At 39.7% G+C, this 14,898-nt stretch overlaps 1 non-coding gene across 1 annotated transcript; it reads right to left on the bottom strand.

Moving 5' to 3' along the window:
- Positions 1-1,851: 1,851 nt before the first annotated feature.
- Positions 1,852-1,958, bottom strand: LOC141619170 (small nucleolar RNA R71). Its single transcript, XR_012531610.1, has one exon. It is a non-coding gene; the product is annotated as a small nucleolar RNA R71 (small nucleolar RNA).
- Between the last annotated feature and the right edge of the window lie 12,940 nt (positions 1,959-14,898).

The following is a 14,898-nucleotide window of genomic DNA, read 5'->3' as shown; positions in this document are numbered from 1 at the left end:
CCCTTAGTTAACCCTAATGCATCCACCTAATTTCCACTATAAATACCCCATTAGTCTAATTAGAAGAGCATGTTCTTCTTATCAATTATTAGAGTAGTTAATATCAATCAAATCTCTCTTTAGTATTGTAATCAACAATTAATCAAGTTTTAATACAAGTTTTATTTCCTTAATCTCTCTTTTGTTCATCCTTTATTTTGGGTAATTGAAGATTATTTGGGTTATTATTGGGAGATTGACAACCTCTCAATCAAGCATCAAGTACTTCTTTTATTCTTTGCTTTATTATTGGAATCATTCGTAGGTATAATTCTCTTAATCCCTTTTTAATTATTGTTAATTACTTTCATTTGTTCATCATGTTTCATTTTGTTGGTATGATTGACAACCTTGCTAGCATGATCAACATGATAATGAGTGAGTAGTGACCTAGCTAGGGTTAATGGGTAATTAGGGGAAACCAACATGGGGGATGATTCATGCTTAAATTAATATGCTTTCATGGTTTATTTGCTTGCTTGTTTTGATCTCAACTCATGCACATGTTATGTTTGATGAAATGTGAGCCTATGAATCCTTGCATTTTTTACCCATCACCTATCTTTTCAATGAGACTTGTAAGACATAAACCAACTCGAGTCTCATTAGACCATGCATGTTGTTGAGTAGGGAAGATTAAGTCGACTTGTAGGTGTTGTACAATCTAATCGATTCGGCTCCGGGACCCAAACTTTCCTAGGATTGTAAGATATAACCCAACTCAATCCATCACAACAATAATTGCTTGCTTATAATTTGAGAACATGTTTGTATGATCAATTCCCATGATTCCCCTATGACCCCATGATACCCTAGTGCTTTTTATCAATTGTTTACAACCCTTTCATTTCATCTTGCTTATTTATTTTCATTGCTATTTAGTTAGTGACCTTCTACATCAACCCAAATTGTGACACCCCTAAGACACCACTAGTTTCAATAGAAATCTCATCTCAATTCCCGTCCCTTGGGATCCGACCTTTACTTGCCTCTTCACTAATTGTAGAGTTGTTTGTGAAGCTATAAATTGTGTTTTGATTTGGACGTGACCCAACAACAACATCTATTCAATTGTGAACACGAAACGGACCGATCAAAAATGGCGCCGTTGCCGGGGACGGTGTTAACTTGATTTAGATTTTCTTATATTGTTATTAGTTGTGTCTTTCTTTGCCTTGGGGAAGTAAAACTCCTCAAGGTTTGTTCTAATTGTTTTCAAGTTGTTTGATATTTTGCATGTCTAGAAGGTCGCAAGGTGATTTGTTACCTTTTGATCGTGAAATTGAAAGAACTTTGACAACCAATAGAAGACTTGCTAGGAGGAATTTGAGAGGTATTAGTGAGGTTATAGATATTCAACCAACAATTGAGTTCATCAACCCTTTTGCAAGAGAAGGTGAGGAGAACCCAACACAAAATACCATACAAAATCAACCCACAATGCCTAAGTTTTCATCACATTCCGTACCCACCGAGGAGAACCTACCCAATGGTACTCCCACACCACAACATTTGACCGGAAATTTTATTGCAAAATCCGCCTTAATCCAATTAGTCGAAAGGAGCCAATTTGGGGGGATGCCTAGTGAAGACCCTTATTCTCATATGAAAACCTTTTGTGACTATTGTGATGCGATTTCTCAAACCGGTGTAACTCAACACCAAATTCGATGGGTCTTATTTCCTTTTTCTCTAATTGGCACCGCGAAACAATGGTTGAAGGGCCTTGATAAGGCCACTCTCGGAATTGATTCTTGGAAGAAATTGGCTCTAGCTTTCTACAAAAAATTCTACCCACCGGAAAAGACTAACATGTTAAGAGCCCAAATTACGGGTTTTAAGCAAAGGGATGAAGAATCTTTGTATGAAGCTTGGGAGCGGTTCAAGGGAATTTGTCGCTCATGTCCTCACCATGGACTTAGCGAGTGGTTCTTGGTACAACAATTTTGGAACGGTCTATATGAAGATTCAAGGAACATTCTCAACATGGGATCAAATGGAATGTTCACCGAAATTGATGACAATCAAACTTGGAACAAGATTGAGGAAATGGCGGTCCATAACTCACAATATAGTAGACGTCGCAAGGCTACTAGATGAGGAAAGCATGAAGTGGACTCCGTTACTCAATTGGGTGCTCAACTTAGTGCTCACATTGACACAATCAATTTGAAGTTTGAAAAAGCTATGGCTAGACTTGAAGAAGCCTCAAAATCACCAAAGCATCATGTTAATGCCATGACGGCATCTTCATCAATCCCAAGTGGGATATGTGAGAATTGTGGAACTTTGGGACATGACCAAAGTGAATGTAGGGGAACAAATGAACAAGTGAATGCTTTCCAAGCATACAAGAGTGGTACCCCTTATTCCAACTATTACAATGAAAATACCAAATTCCATCCAAATCTCTCATACAAAAGCCAAAATGTTCAAAACCCTCAAACAACATACACCCCACCTCCCATGAGAAACCAACATCAAAGACCCTTTTACAACCAAAACCAAGGTTACCAAAATCAAAATCCATAAAATCACCAAAATGACCAAGGTTTTGATGTTCAAAAAGCGGTCCTCCAAATGCAAAAGAATCAACAAGAATTTTTCACTCAAATGCAAAAAGATAGTCAAGCAAAGGAAACCACCATCAACAACATTCTAGCTCACACCAAGATGTTGGAAACCCAATTTACTCAACTAGTATCTTCAAGCTCACAAAGACAAAAAGGGCAATTACCACCTCAAGGTAATCCCCCAAGACATGAAACGGTTAGTGCCATTAACTTGAGAAGTGGTACAAGGTATGAGGCACCGAAGAAGCAAGTTGAGGATGAAGTTGTGGAAGCTAGTGAGAAGGAAGAAATTGTGCAAAACTCCAAAGGTGGAGAACCATCAAAAGAAGAAATTTCAAAGAAAAATGAAGACAAGGTCAAGGAGAAGGAGTCCATTGTGATTAGACTTCCTTTTCCAAGTCGTCAAGCCAAGCCCAAATTTGATGACCAACTCGGAAAGTTTATGGAAATTGTGAAGAATTTGGAAGTCTCAATTCCTTTCACGGAATTAATCAATCACGTGCTGGCCTATGCGAAATACATGAAAGACATCCTCACAAAGAAGAAGTCGATCCGGAAGCTTGAGACTATCGCCTTCACTAAGGTGAGTAGTGCAATACTTCAAGGGAGTTCACCTCCAAAACTCAAGGATCCGGGAAGCTTCTCAATACCGTGTACCATTGGCGACACCACAATCAACAAAGCCTTATTGATGCGTGTCATTTATATGATGTTTTACACCCTATTTCACACGCATTTCAGAGCTCAATTGAGTAGTTTATGCTACTATTTCCCTTGTTTCGTGTATTTCTTCCTTTTCGTGTGATTTTGTAGGAATGTGAGGAATATGGCGGAAAATGGACCAAATCCATCCCTAAGTACTTAGCATTGCATTTGACATGGAGTATTGACTCGAGGAATGAGCTTGGTGCGCGTTTCAAAGCCTAAAGATAGCAAAAGCATGGGTGCGTACGAGTTTAACAAGCAAAGAAGCATTTCACGATATTGCAGCCTCATTAAGATGGCTATATCTCGAGTTCTAGAGCAGATAATCAAGTGATTCCAATTGGAGGTGAAATCTTATCCTCTTAGCTTTCCAACGCCGCGTAGAACGCCTGATTTGACCAAGCAACGAAGAAATGGCAGCCGTTTTAAAATCGGTGCGCGCTGTAGGAATCGTCAGAATGCATGCAGATAAAGACCTTTGGTCGATCGACTGGGTACTATGGTCGATCGACCACTCCACGGGTCTGACGCAAAATAAAAGATCGAGGATTCCAAAGACCATTGTGATTAGGTTTAGGAATAAAGGTTACGCAGGATTATTTCTATATAATGTATCCTTAGTTTTCAGAATAGGCATTCAGTTTTATCATCAAGTTCTACAGATACATTAGTTTAGATTATTTCCGTTAATAAAATCTCTAGTTTCGCATTCGGTTTTTGATCTTCTCCTTTCAATTCCTTTATACGGTATTCTCTATCCCTTTATTCAGTTTACTGCTTTCCTTCGTAGTATAGAATTGCTAGGCTAGATCTCCCGAAGCCGATTATCGTTTTATGTTAATTGTTCATTTTATTAATTCAAGTATGAATTCGTTAGCTTTAATTGTTGATTTTGTTGCTTTCATTATTTCTAGTATGAGTAGCTAAACACCCCTTGCTAGGATGTAGGGGATCTATGGCGTAGATGGCAGTAAAATAGGTAACCCCGCATTAGGGCTTGGTCGATCGACTGGCTTAACTAGTCGATCGACTGAGCCGGTTGGTCGATCGACTGGGGTAGCTGGTCGATCGACTGACTTCGCGTCTGGTTTTGCTTTGTTTGTTTCGTTAAGTGCTTTATCTTTCAATGAGACCGAGAGGAGACTTGATAGATGCTTAACTTTGACCATCCCGTAGATCGAGAGATAGGAATGGACAATAATTAACGAATTAAAACGACTAAATTGCTAAAGATCGAGAGATAACGTGATTTAGTTTGCATTAGGAATCATTAATCAAGAACGAGAGTTAGTATTAATGAGACTTAGGGAATAGTAGCATAGGCCGAGAGGTAGTTACTATTTAACATGGACCGAGAGGACTTGTTTTCCCCATCCTTCGCGACCGTACTTCGAAGTTACCTGGGATTTAGTGCCATCGCAGCTATAGTGAACCGACCGTCTTAGCATTCCTTTTATCATTTGCTTTTTCCTATTTTTTTATTCCTTGTTTATTTATTTTCACATTTAGACTTAGATATAACTCAAATCAAAACCCCCTCAAAACTGTTACCCTTAGACTAAGATTAAAAGCAACTATTATCTCCCTACCTCCCTGCGGATCGACCCTGACTGCCACTAGCTTCTGTTAGTAGTATTTAGGCTATAAATATTATTTTTGATACTAAACGACGGTATCACTTATGTGATCTAGGGGCTAGTGTGAGTGTTATGCCGTACTCGGTGAGTAAAAGGTTGGGGATGGGAGAGCTTAAATGCACCAATATCCCACTCCAAATGGCCGATAGATCGACGAAGACACCATTAGGGATATGGGAAGATGTTCCCGTACGAATTGGGAAGTTTTTCATCCCGGTGGACTTTGTCATTGTTGATATGGAGGAAGATTCCAACATTCCAATCATTCTAGGAAGACCCTTCTTACACACCGCGGGTGCGGTGATTTATGTAAAACATGGAGAGCTCACTCTAGAAGTGGGAGATGAGAGTATAACTTTTAATCTTGACAAGACTATGAGAGCTCCCCGTTTACATGAACCGTGTTTTATGATCGATCATTATAGTCGGAAGGATGAAAGGAAGAAGTCGGAACTCCAATGGAAGAAGAAAATTGAAGATGCTCCATTCAAAGAGCAAGTGAATTGTGACAAAGAGAGCTTGCAAAGCTCACCAAAGTCAAGCAATGAAGAAGATGGCCTTATTGGCCAAGAAAAAGAAATGGGAAAGTTGTCTCCATCAAATCAAGAGATTTTCAATGATCAACTTAATAAAGTTTGTGGTCTTTGGGACGACGAATTTGAAGGGATTTTTAATCCTTACATTGGTAATGCCATCGATCAAGACCGACAACAAGGGCCAAGGTCTATTGAAGACCTCTATAGTGACAATGAACAAGCTTTTGATTACTTTTTCAAGGTGTTGAGCAACATCAACAACACCTTGGACATGTCCCCTTGACATCTCATCAAGAATGAGAGTTTGGTGGAGTCCTCCCCAAATCACCATTTGTAAATATTTCTAACTCCCTAACTTGCATTTCAATTCTTGTATTGCATTTTTGTTATTTTTGGATTTTTATACTTTGATCAAGATAATTATCATGTTTAAGAGAAGTAAGGGAGGGACTAATAATTTCAATTAATGTGTAGTGCTTTAGCTTAGTGTGGGGATGGCAATTGCCTAGGCTATCCATGCCTTAGTAGTGCCCCCACAATGAAGAACACGAGATATGAAGAAGAATGGAAAAATGACAAGGGATTTGCAAAGTACACGAATGGAACTGAATCCGGGTACAAAGGGGTCGAATCCGAGCGGATTCAGGAGAATCCGCCCGTCTTCAGGCAATCCGGGCATATTGGCTAGAAGACGCACGTCCCTCTGAGCTGAACTTTTGAAATATTTTTGACTGTAAGCGAATCCGGGCGTCCTGAAACAGAATTCGCCCGTCTTCAAAAATCCGCCCGTCCTGAAAGGAAGACGCCCGTCTTCTGTAGAAGACGCCCGTCCCGTGTTTGCAAATCCGAGTGTCTTCACTGAAAGACGCCCGTCTTTAGGCGAGTTTTTCCCAACCCAGAAAAGGCAGAATCCGGGTGTCCCGAGCCGAAACCGCCCGTCTTGCCCCTGCATTTCAAATTTTTTGGGTTTTATAAACCCCCTCCCACATTCATTTCTTCATTCCTTCATTCATAACACTACTCATAACTTCAAAACCCTCATCCTCTCCATCACAAAAACAAGATTCCTCAACAACATTCACCAAAATCAAATCAAAACATCCTTTTAACAACAAATCAATCACTCCTCTTCCAACAAAAATCAAAACCAAGCACAAAATCTTCAACCTTTGAGTCGATTTTTGAATTCATAAAGGCAAAGCCTTTCATCTTTAAATCGATTTGGGTACAATAAAATTGAAGATTTTTCACTCTTTTCTTGGTTTATTCATCAATGGCAAGGACTAAGGGAGCAACAAAGGCAACAAAGGCAAAGGCACCAAAGGCAAAGGCACTCTCATCAAGACAAAAGAGTCTTCAAGCAAAGAAAGCATTGGCTATGGTGGTAGCTAACCCAAACTTGGAAATGCAACAACAACAACCTCCCATGGAAGCAACAACATCCTCTACTCCGGAAATTGCTCAACTTTTGAATTATCCGGAGGTAATTTTCATTTCCAAATCCCATAGGGACACTTTTGCCAAGTTTGCTAGAAAATCATTTTTATCCACCAAGTTTATTTGTGAAGATACCTTAGATAAGTTGGGTGTCCTTGAGCAAACTAGAGCCTTCTTTAAAGCCATGGGGTTGGAGAAATTGTTTGAATCAAAAGACATACCCCTCCCTTACCTTAGAATTTTTGAGTTCTTTGAAAGTTAACAAGGTTGAGACTATGGAGACCATCGAGTTTCGTCTAGCTAATGTTAGTAGACGCATCTCCTTTGAGGAAATGGGTAAAGCTTTGGGTCTTAGTGATTCACCGAGTTATTTTAAGAATGTTGGCAAGTATGACCCCGACCCTCTTTGGGAGGCGATTTCCGGAAGGAAATTTGAAGACTTTCATGCTAGTCGCGCTCTATTAGTCCACCATCCGGGAATTAGAGTGTGGCACAAGGTCATAGGGAACACCATCATTGCAAGAAAAGACACCAACCATTTCACCAAACTCGATTTTGTTCTTCTTGAGTCGGCTTTGAACATTGGAAGGGAACACACCAAGCCTTTCAACTCTCTATGGCTTTTGGTGGATAGATGGCTAAATATTGATTGTGGGAAGAAAGGCACTACCGTTATTTTGAATGAAGGCCTAGTCACTATCCTAGCTAAATACTTTGATCCAAACTTCAACAAGGATAGCAAGTATGAGGCGAAAGAGGGTGGTCATCTCGTTGATATTAATACTATGATATACAAGTACAAGTGGGTTACCCATAACCCTCTTGACACCAAGTATGGATGGCTCACTAGTGAGGCTAGATCTTTCACTTTGCCTTCAAAGATTTGTCGATTGAGTGTCCACCGGACCAACTATCTACTTCCCCTTTCAAAAGAGGCTGAGTACATTATCCGACAACAAAAGGGTGAAATTGAAATGCCCTCCTCTTCCATTGTCACACCACCCTACCCTTCCGAGTACCAAGAGTTCAAGCCGGAAGGTGTTGAAACAAGAAATGATTATTTGACTCTTCTCATGCAAGAGATGCACAAGCAAGCTTTCGAGGATCGGAAAAATGCTTACTTAGCCCAATATCCACCCCTCCTACACTTAGCTAGGCAAGGACTACTTGACCCTTCATGTCCTTTGCCTAGTTGGGCGGATAGGGAAATCCTTTTTCCGAGTGCATCTAGAGTTGTTCCGGGTGATAATGAGGTTGTCGGTAATGAAGAGGTTGATGATAACATTGATGAAGAAGCTAGTGAAGAAGGATAAGAGGATGATGATCAAGGTGAATAAGAAAGTGAAGAAGAAAGTGGTGATGAGTCCACTTCTAGTGAGGAAGATGATGATAGTGATGATATGATGGAAGATTAGCAAGCTTTAGAGGCTCCTATCCTCTTGAGGTTTGTCTATTTCTCTCTTTGTTCTATTTATTAATCTTGATCATTGTTGGAGTAGTCCTAGCACCATAGAGGACTAACACCTCGGCCCCATTGAGGTGTTCTCATTTTAATGTTCCCACCTTTCAAAATCCAAAATGACAAAAATTTAGTTTCATGCATTGCATAGTGTGTGCATGAACTACACCCATCCTTAGGACATTAGCAATAATGTCTAGATCGGTTTGGGGAAGTTAATGCATACACAACGGGAGGTAATCTAAATTATCCTCTCCGTCATAAACAAAAACCATGCATCATGTAGTGTAGATTAGTGTAGCTTGCATTTAATGTAGAAATCATGCATCATGTTTGCATAATTTCCCATCATTTTGGCCATTGAGGACAATGCCCATATTAGTGTGGGGATGGGGAATTCTAACTTAACTTTTATTCAAAAATCCAAAAAAAATTGAAAAATTTCAAAAAACCATAAAAATTTGAAAATTGAAAAACCCAAAAACATGTTTATTTCTTTTGTAGTGTAGTTATGTATATATTGTATATATTGTTTGTTCTATCCTTGTTCACATTGATTGACTACGCCACATCCGAGACATGAGGATCATGAAGACCGCATGGTATGATCTTTCCAATCTCCTTTTTCCTCTTTATGTTAATGACTATGTGGCTTTATTTTGATTGATGCGGTATAAAAATGTGAACTTAGGACTTGCACTTAGTTTATGTGTCATATTAGTTGGTAGAATCACTTGCATTAGGATGTATATAATAGTTGCATCATGGCATATAGTTGCATTTAGATAAAATATTTTGAAAAGTGCCTAATTGAGAACTTTGACAAGAGCAACTAAGCCATTACAAATACTTTTTCAACTTAAGACTTTGCCTACTAGAATGGTTGTAAAACACCCTAGATTGTGTCATACTAGTGTCTTTTGACCCATGACCCAAAGCCTAGTCAAGGGTTTGCATGTGAGTCACCTATCCAATCCCGTGATGTGATGTGGACTTGGTTAACTTGTCTAGGTGACCTTGATTGACCTTGTGGTAAGGCAACCCAAAAATACTTTCTATCAATAAGTTTGAAGTGCTCATTTCAAAAATTTTGTTATGTGGAAGTAATTTATTGCTAAGGAAACCTCAAATGTTATGAAATGTTGAAATATTGAGAAATTTAGTTGTTTTGATGGAGGCGTACCACTTCGATGTGCTTTGGAGAGGGATCCATTGAACTGGGCCCCCAAAAGGTTGTGAATTCAACCGCCCAGAGACAGAGTGACTATCACCCCGAAAAGCTATTGTCTAGAGGTTAACCGGTTGCCTAATAAGCGATTGGCGAAAGCAAAGGACACTAGCCCGGAAGGGACAAACCCCATCTTAAATTTTTAAAATGTGAAAGTTGAATGAGGTCAATTTTTGAATACTAGTCATATCCACCCTTTGTTTATAACGATTTGAGCATTTTATTCCCAAAAAGCCTTTTTGTCAAGCCACTTTGTCGAGCTTGGGATGGTCCATGACCTTTACTTTTATAGAGAATTCGAGACTTGTCATGTCATATGCTACTAGCATCATAGGGATCATCATTCCACCACCATCCGATCGCTCTTGACGAAAGCATTTGGAAATTGAGAACGAAAGTAGTCTAGTTTAACACCATTTGGAGGTGATTTAGTGCCATCCTCTTAGCCTTAGTAATTTGTTGAACTAGTATTTGTGAAGGATTATATGCTCTTAAATTTGTTCTCTTTTAGTTGCCTCCACCACTTGATGAGGAAGTGGCTATTCCTTTTGTAGATGCATCCATTATTTGATTTTGTGTGCTTAATGTTTGGATGTGTCGCCATTTTGGCAAGACCCACCTTGCCTTGCAAGAAGACATCCTACCTCATGGTTGTCTTGTTGTGAGTTTAAGGGGAGGAGTGAGACCCGCTAATTGTCTCATATCGGCTATGTTATTAGGTTAGTTTAAATAATGGTCCTAGTCTATGTCACCTCTTTACTCGGGACGAGCAAAGGTTCGGTTTGGGGATATTTGATGTGACCATAATTAGCGCATATTTAGCCCCTGAATTAGCCTTGTTCCCATGCTTTTTAGTGCATATTTGGGTCATTTATTGTCTTTAGTTCTTTGTTTTGCATATTCTTTGAGATTTTGATCCCTTGGTAGGAAAGGAGTGCAAATCTTGCATTTTCATGGCAAAACGAGACTAAATTGATTGAATTCAATGACCAAGCATCAAGGAGAGACAAGATTAGAAGGCCTTTGTACATATTATAATAGTGGAGCAATGTTGAGGAAGGATCCTTGCATCCCCAAGGAAATCCCCAAGGATTTTATGAAGAAAAGGGAAGAAAAGAAGAAGTAACAAAGCTGAGCAGCAATCCGTGCGGATTGCCCTGAATCCGCCCGTCCTCCACAGCACAATCCGTGCGTCTTCTGCCAAAGATGCCCGGGCAGCAAGCCCAGAAGACACCCGGATTCCCTTAAAGACGCCCGTGCCCAGCCTCATGAATCCGCCCGTCCCGTGCCTAAGACGCACGGATTCCAGTCCAGCACAAATTCGTTTCCTCAAGCTTTAAAGAAAGAAGCCCTTCCTTCGAAAAATACCGGCGTCTCCCTGCTCAATCTAAAAAGTGTAATTACTAGTTTAGCCCTTAGTTAACCCTAATGCATCCACCTAATTTCCACTATAAATACCCCATTAGTCTAATTAGAAGAGCATGTTCTTCTTATCAATTATTAGAGTAGTTAATATCAATCAAATCTCTCTTTAGTATTGTAATCAACAATTAATCAAGTTTTAATACAAGTTTTATTTCCTTAATCTCTCTTTTGTTCATCCTTTATTTTGGGTAATTGAAGATTATTTGGGTTATTATTGGGAGATTGACAACCTCTCAATCAAGCATCAAGTACTTCTTTTATTCTTTGCTTTATTATTGAAATAATTAGTAGGTATAATTCTCTTAATTCCTTTTTAATTATTGTTAATTACTTTCATTTGTTCATCATGTTTCATTTTGTTGGTATGATTGACAACCTTGCTAGCATGATCAACATGATAATGAGTGAGTAGTGACCTAGCTAGGGTTAATGGGTAATTAGGGGAAACCAACATGGGGGATGATTCATGCTTAAATTAATATGCTTTCATGGTTTATTTGCTTGCTTGTTTTGATCTCAACTCATGCACATGTTATGTTTGATGAAATGTGAGCCTATGAATCCTTGCATTTTTTACCCATCACCTATCTTTTCAATGAGACTTGTAAGACATAAACCAACTCGAGTCTCATTAGACCATGCATGTTGTTGAGTAGGGAAGATTAAGTCGACTTGTAGGTGTTGTACAATCTAATCGATTCGGCTCCGGGACCCAAACTTTCCTAGGATTGTAAGATATAACCCAACTAAATCCATCACAACAATAATTGCTTGCTTATAATTTGAGAACATGTTTGTATGATCAATTCCCATGATTCCCCTATGACCCCATGATACCCTAGTGCTTTTTATCAATTGTTTACAACCCTTTCATTTCATCTTGCTTATTTATATTCATTACTATTTAGTTAGTGACCTTCTACATCAACCCAAATTGTGACACCTCTAAGACACCACTAGTTTCAATAGAAATCTCATCTCAATTCCCGTCCCTTGGGCTCCGACCTTTACTTGCCTCTTTACTAATTGTAGAGTTGTTTGTGAAGCTATAAATTGTGTTTTGATTCGGACGTGACCCAACGACAACATCTATTCAATTGTGAACACGAAACGGACCGATCAATTATGCATATGTGATTCTACTAATAACATGTCAATTTAGCATGGTTTAGGCATAAACAGCTGAAAATGCAATGTCATCATTGAAATACTACCGTTCCGACTCGACCTATATGCTAAAATAAACGTGCAATTTTTTGAATTTTTTGAAATTTTTCAATTTTTTGGATTTTCTGATATAAGAGGAAAATAAACAACAATGCAAGACAAAAATGTAAACGTGAATGCAAAGCAGAATGAATGCAACGCAAAACCCTTCCCCAAACCAAATCACACAATGCCCTCATTGTGCAAAATTATATGAGAAAAATAATCAAGGGAAATGGGAATTTGCGATAAATAACTAAATAAGATATGAAGGAGACATGGGAAACTCACAAGAGTTTAAGCGCAGCAAAAGGAAACCTCCCCAAACCAGCGTGAGCTAGGAGGTTTCAGTAGCCAGCAGTGCTACCATAAGTACCTGAAAGGACAGAAAATACCACGCATTATCCGAGAATAAAAAGAGGGAGCGGTAAAAATGCGCCAAGAAATAAAACAAAAGAGAGCGATAAATGAATGTGAGAGGAAAAAGATAGAGAGAAAAACTCCCTAAAACTCCCATTCATGATCCACAAAATGACCAAACACAGCAGGGGAATGATCGAAAACAGGTACAGCAGCGGGAAGCGGTCGATCGACCACACAGTCCAGTCGATCGACCAGGGCATCTGAAACAGAAGCTCCTGTAGCTGCAGTGGTCAGTTGATCGACCACACAGGCCAGTCGATCGACTGATATACCTGACGAGGACAGTGTTTTTTTCGAATTAACTTAAATAGCGTGAGTCAATATGGTCTAACAACCTGCAAATGCACATAATACAGCGCCCAAAATTGCGCTAAACTCAAATGTGAAGTCTATAACCTAAATAAATCCTAAGAAAACCAAATTAAAGCGAAGTCTCGCGCACACAAAAAAAAACAGTAAATTGTCTTAAAACGCAATAAATTGGTCTTCAAAAGCCTATAAAATGAATAGTTCATCCACCCAAGCTGCGGAATAGCTCCGACCACGGCTTCTGGCTATAGGAAGTTCCCTCCACGGTACGAATCTCCTCAACAGGTCTCCACTCTACTCCAACATCTGGAATACTCAGCGGGTTATCTCCAGCTCTAGCAACCTCCCAAGCTCTTGGATCATCCGGCTCATCGAACTCCAAGTCATACTCTGACACTTTCCTCGGCTCTTGCTTCGTTGGGCTCTCCTCCGGTTCCTCATCTGTGCCGTAATTAAGACATCCCAATCCACCTCTCTGGATAATTGGTTCTTCACAACTGGAACAACAGGTGGTTCTTCCTTCCCCAAACCAGTTCCTGCAATAGTCAAAACAGAAGAATCTTTCTCCATATTGCTCCCTATCTGGGGCGGAGGTGTTATAGCAGGAATAGGCACAGGTACTGAAGCAAGAATGTCAGGTAACACAACATAGGATTTCTTATCGGACACAACATTGCAAGTTACAGGGCACATATCGTCCTTCTTTTTGGGGGTTTGGGCAAAAACAATTGACTGCTTCCCCACCTTGAAGGAGAGATTCTTATTCCCTACATCAATTATTGCACCAGCAGTGTGCAAAAATGGTCTATCCAATATAATTGGGATCTGAACATCCTCTGGTATGTCCAAAACAATAAAGTCAACCGGGAAAAAGAATCGGTCAATCTGCAATGGAATATCCTCTAAGACCCCTACTGGCTGAATTGCAGAACGATCAGCCATCTGTACAGTCATATTAGTAACTGCAAACTTAGTCAATCCCAATTTCCTAGCTAGACTCAAACGCATAACACTGATACTAGCTCCTAAATCACATAATGCCTTCTCAATTGAGAAGGTACCAATTTTGCAAGGAACAGAAAAACTACTAGGGTCAGCTAACTTATGAGGAGCAGTGTGAATCAAATAAGAAGAAGACTCTTCAGTTAAAGCAACTGACTCGACCCTATCAAGCGACCGCTTTTTAGACAATAATTGCCTCATGAATTTCATATAAGCAGGTACTTGATTAACTAGCTCTAGAAAAGGAACCTGAACATTCAAACTTCTAACAACAGCTTTAAATTTTTCGAAAGATACCTGATCTTTCGAAGGCACTAGTCTCTCTGGATATGGGGCCGTCAGAAGTAACTTGGCTCTCTCCTCTAGGTCTCTCATACCGGCATCAGTGGACTTAGGCTGAAAATCCACTACTTTGTCCTTATTGTAGCTCGAACCTTCTTCAGACCGTCTCAAGAATGAACCATTGACCGTTGTCGGGTCATATTTCAGAGCTGGAATCGTCCCATCAGCATTGGGAGCTTGCTTCAAAAATTACGGGGTTGTCTTACCTCCGAACAAAAATTCCCTCAACTTATCAGGTAAAGGAGGACGGAAAGGCTCGCTATCAGCAGCATCTTCAGTCAATCGACCATGTAGGTCAGTCGATCGACTGATCTCCTCTTCCCCAAAATTCTCGAGAATCGAAACTTTCTTTGAAGGATCATGAGTGGTCGATCGACCATTGTGGTCAATCGATCGACCAACATCGTTGTTGCACAATTTTTCAGATTTTTCAGAAGCATCAGAAACTCGCCTCTGTTGACCGGAAGCGGTCAATCAACCGCCCTTTGAAGTCGATCGACTGCCTATGCTGCTGTTCGTTTTTTTTATTTGTTCCTTTTCGCTATTTCAGTCATTTTTCCAGTTGGTTCAGCCACGT

This window comes from Silene latifolia, chromosome 1 (assembly GCF_048544455.1).
Source record: "Silene latifolia isolate original U9 population chromosome 1, ASM4854445v1, whole genome shotgun sequence".
In the NCBI taxonomy this organism is placed as follows: Eukaryota; Viridiplantae; Streptophyta; class Magnoliopsida; order Caryophyllales; family Caryophyllaceae; genus Silene; species Silene latifolia.
The sequence above is the reverse complement of the archived record's forward strand: the minus strand, read 5'-3'. Positions and strand labels throughout refer to the sequence as shown.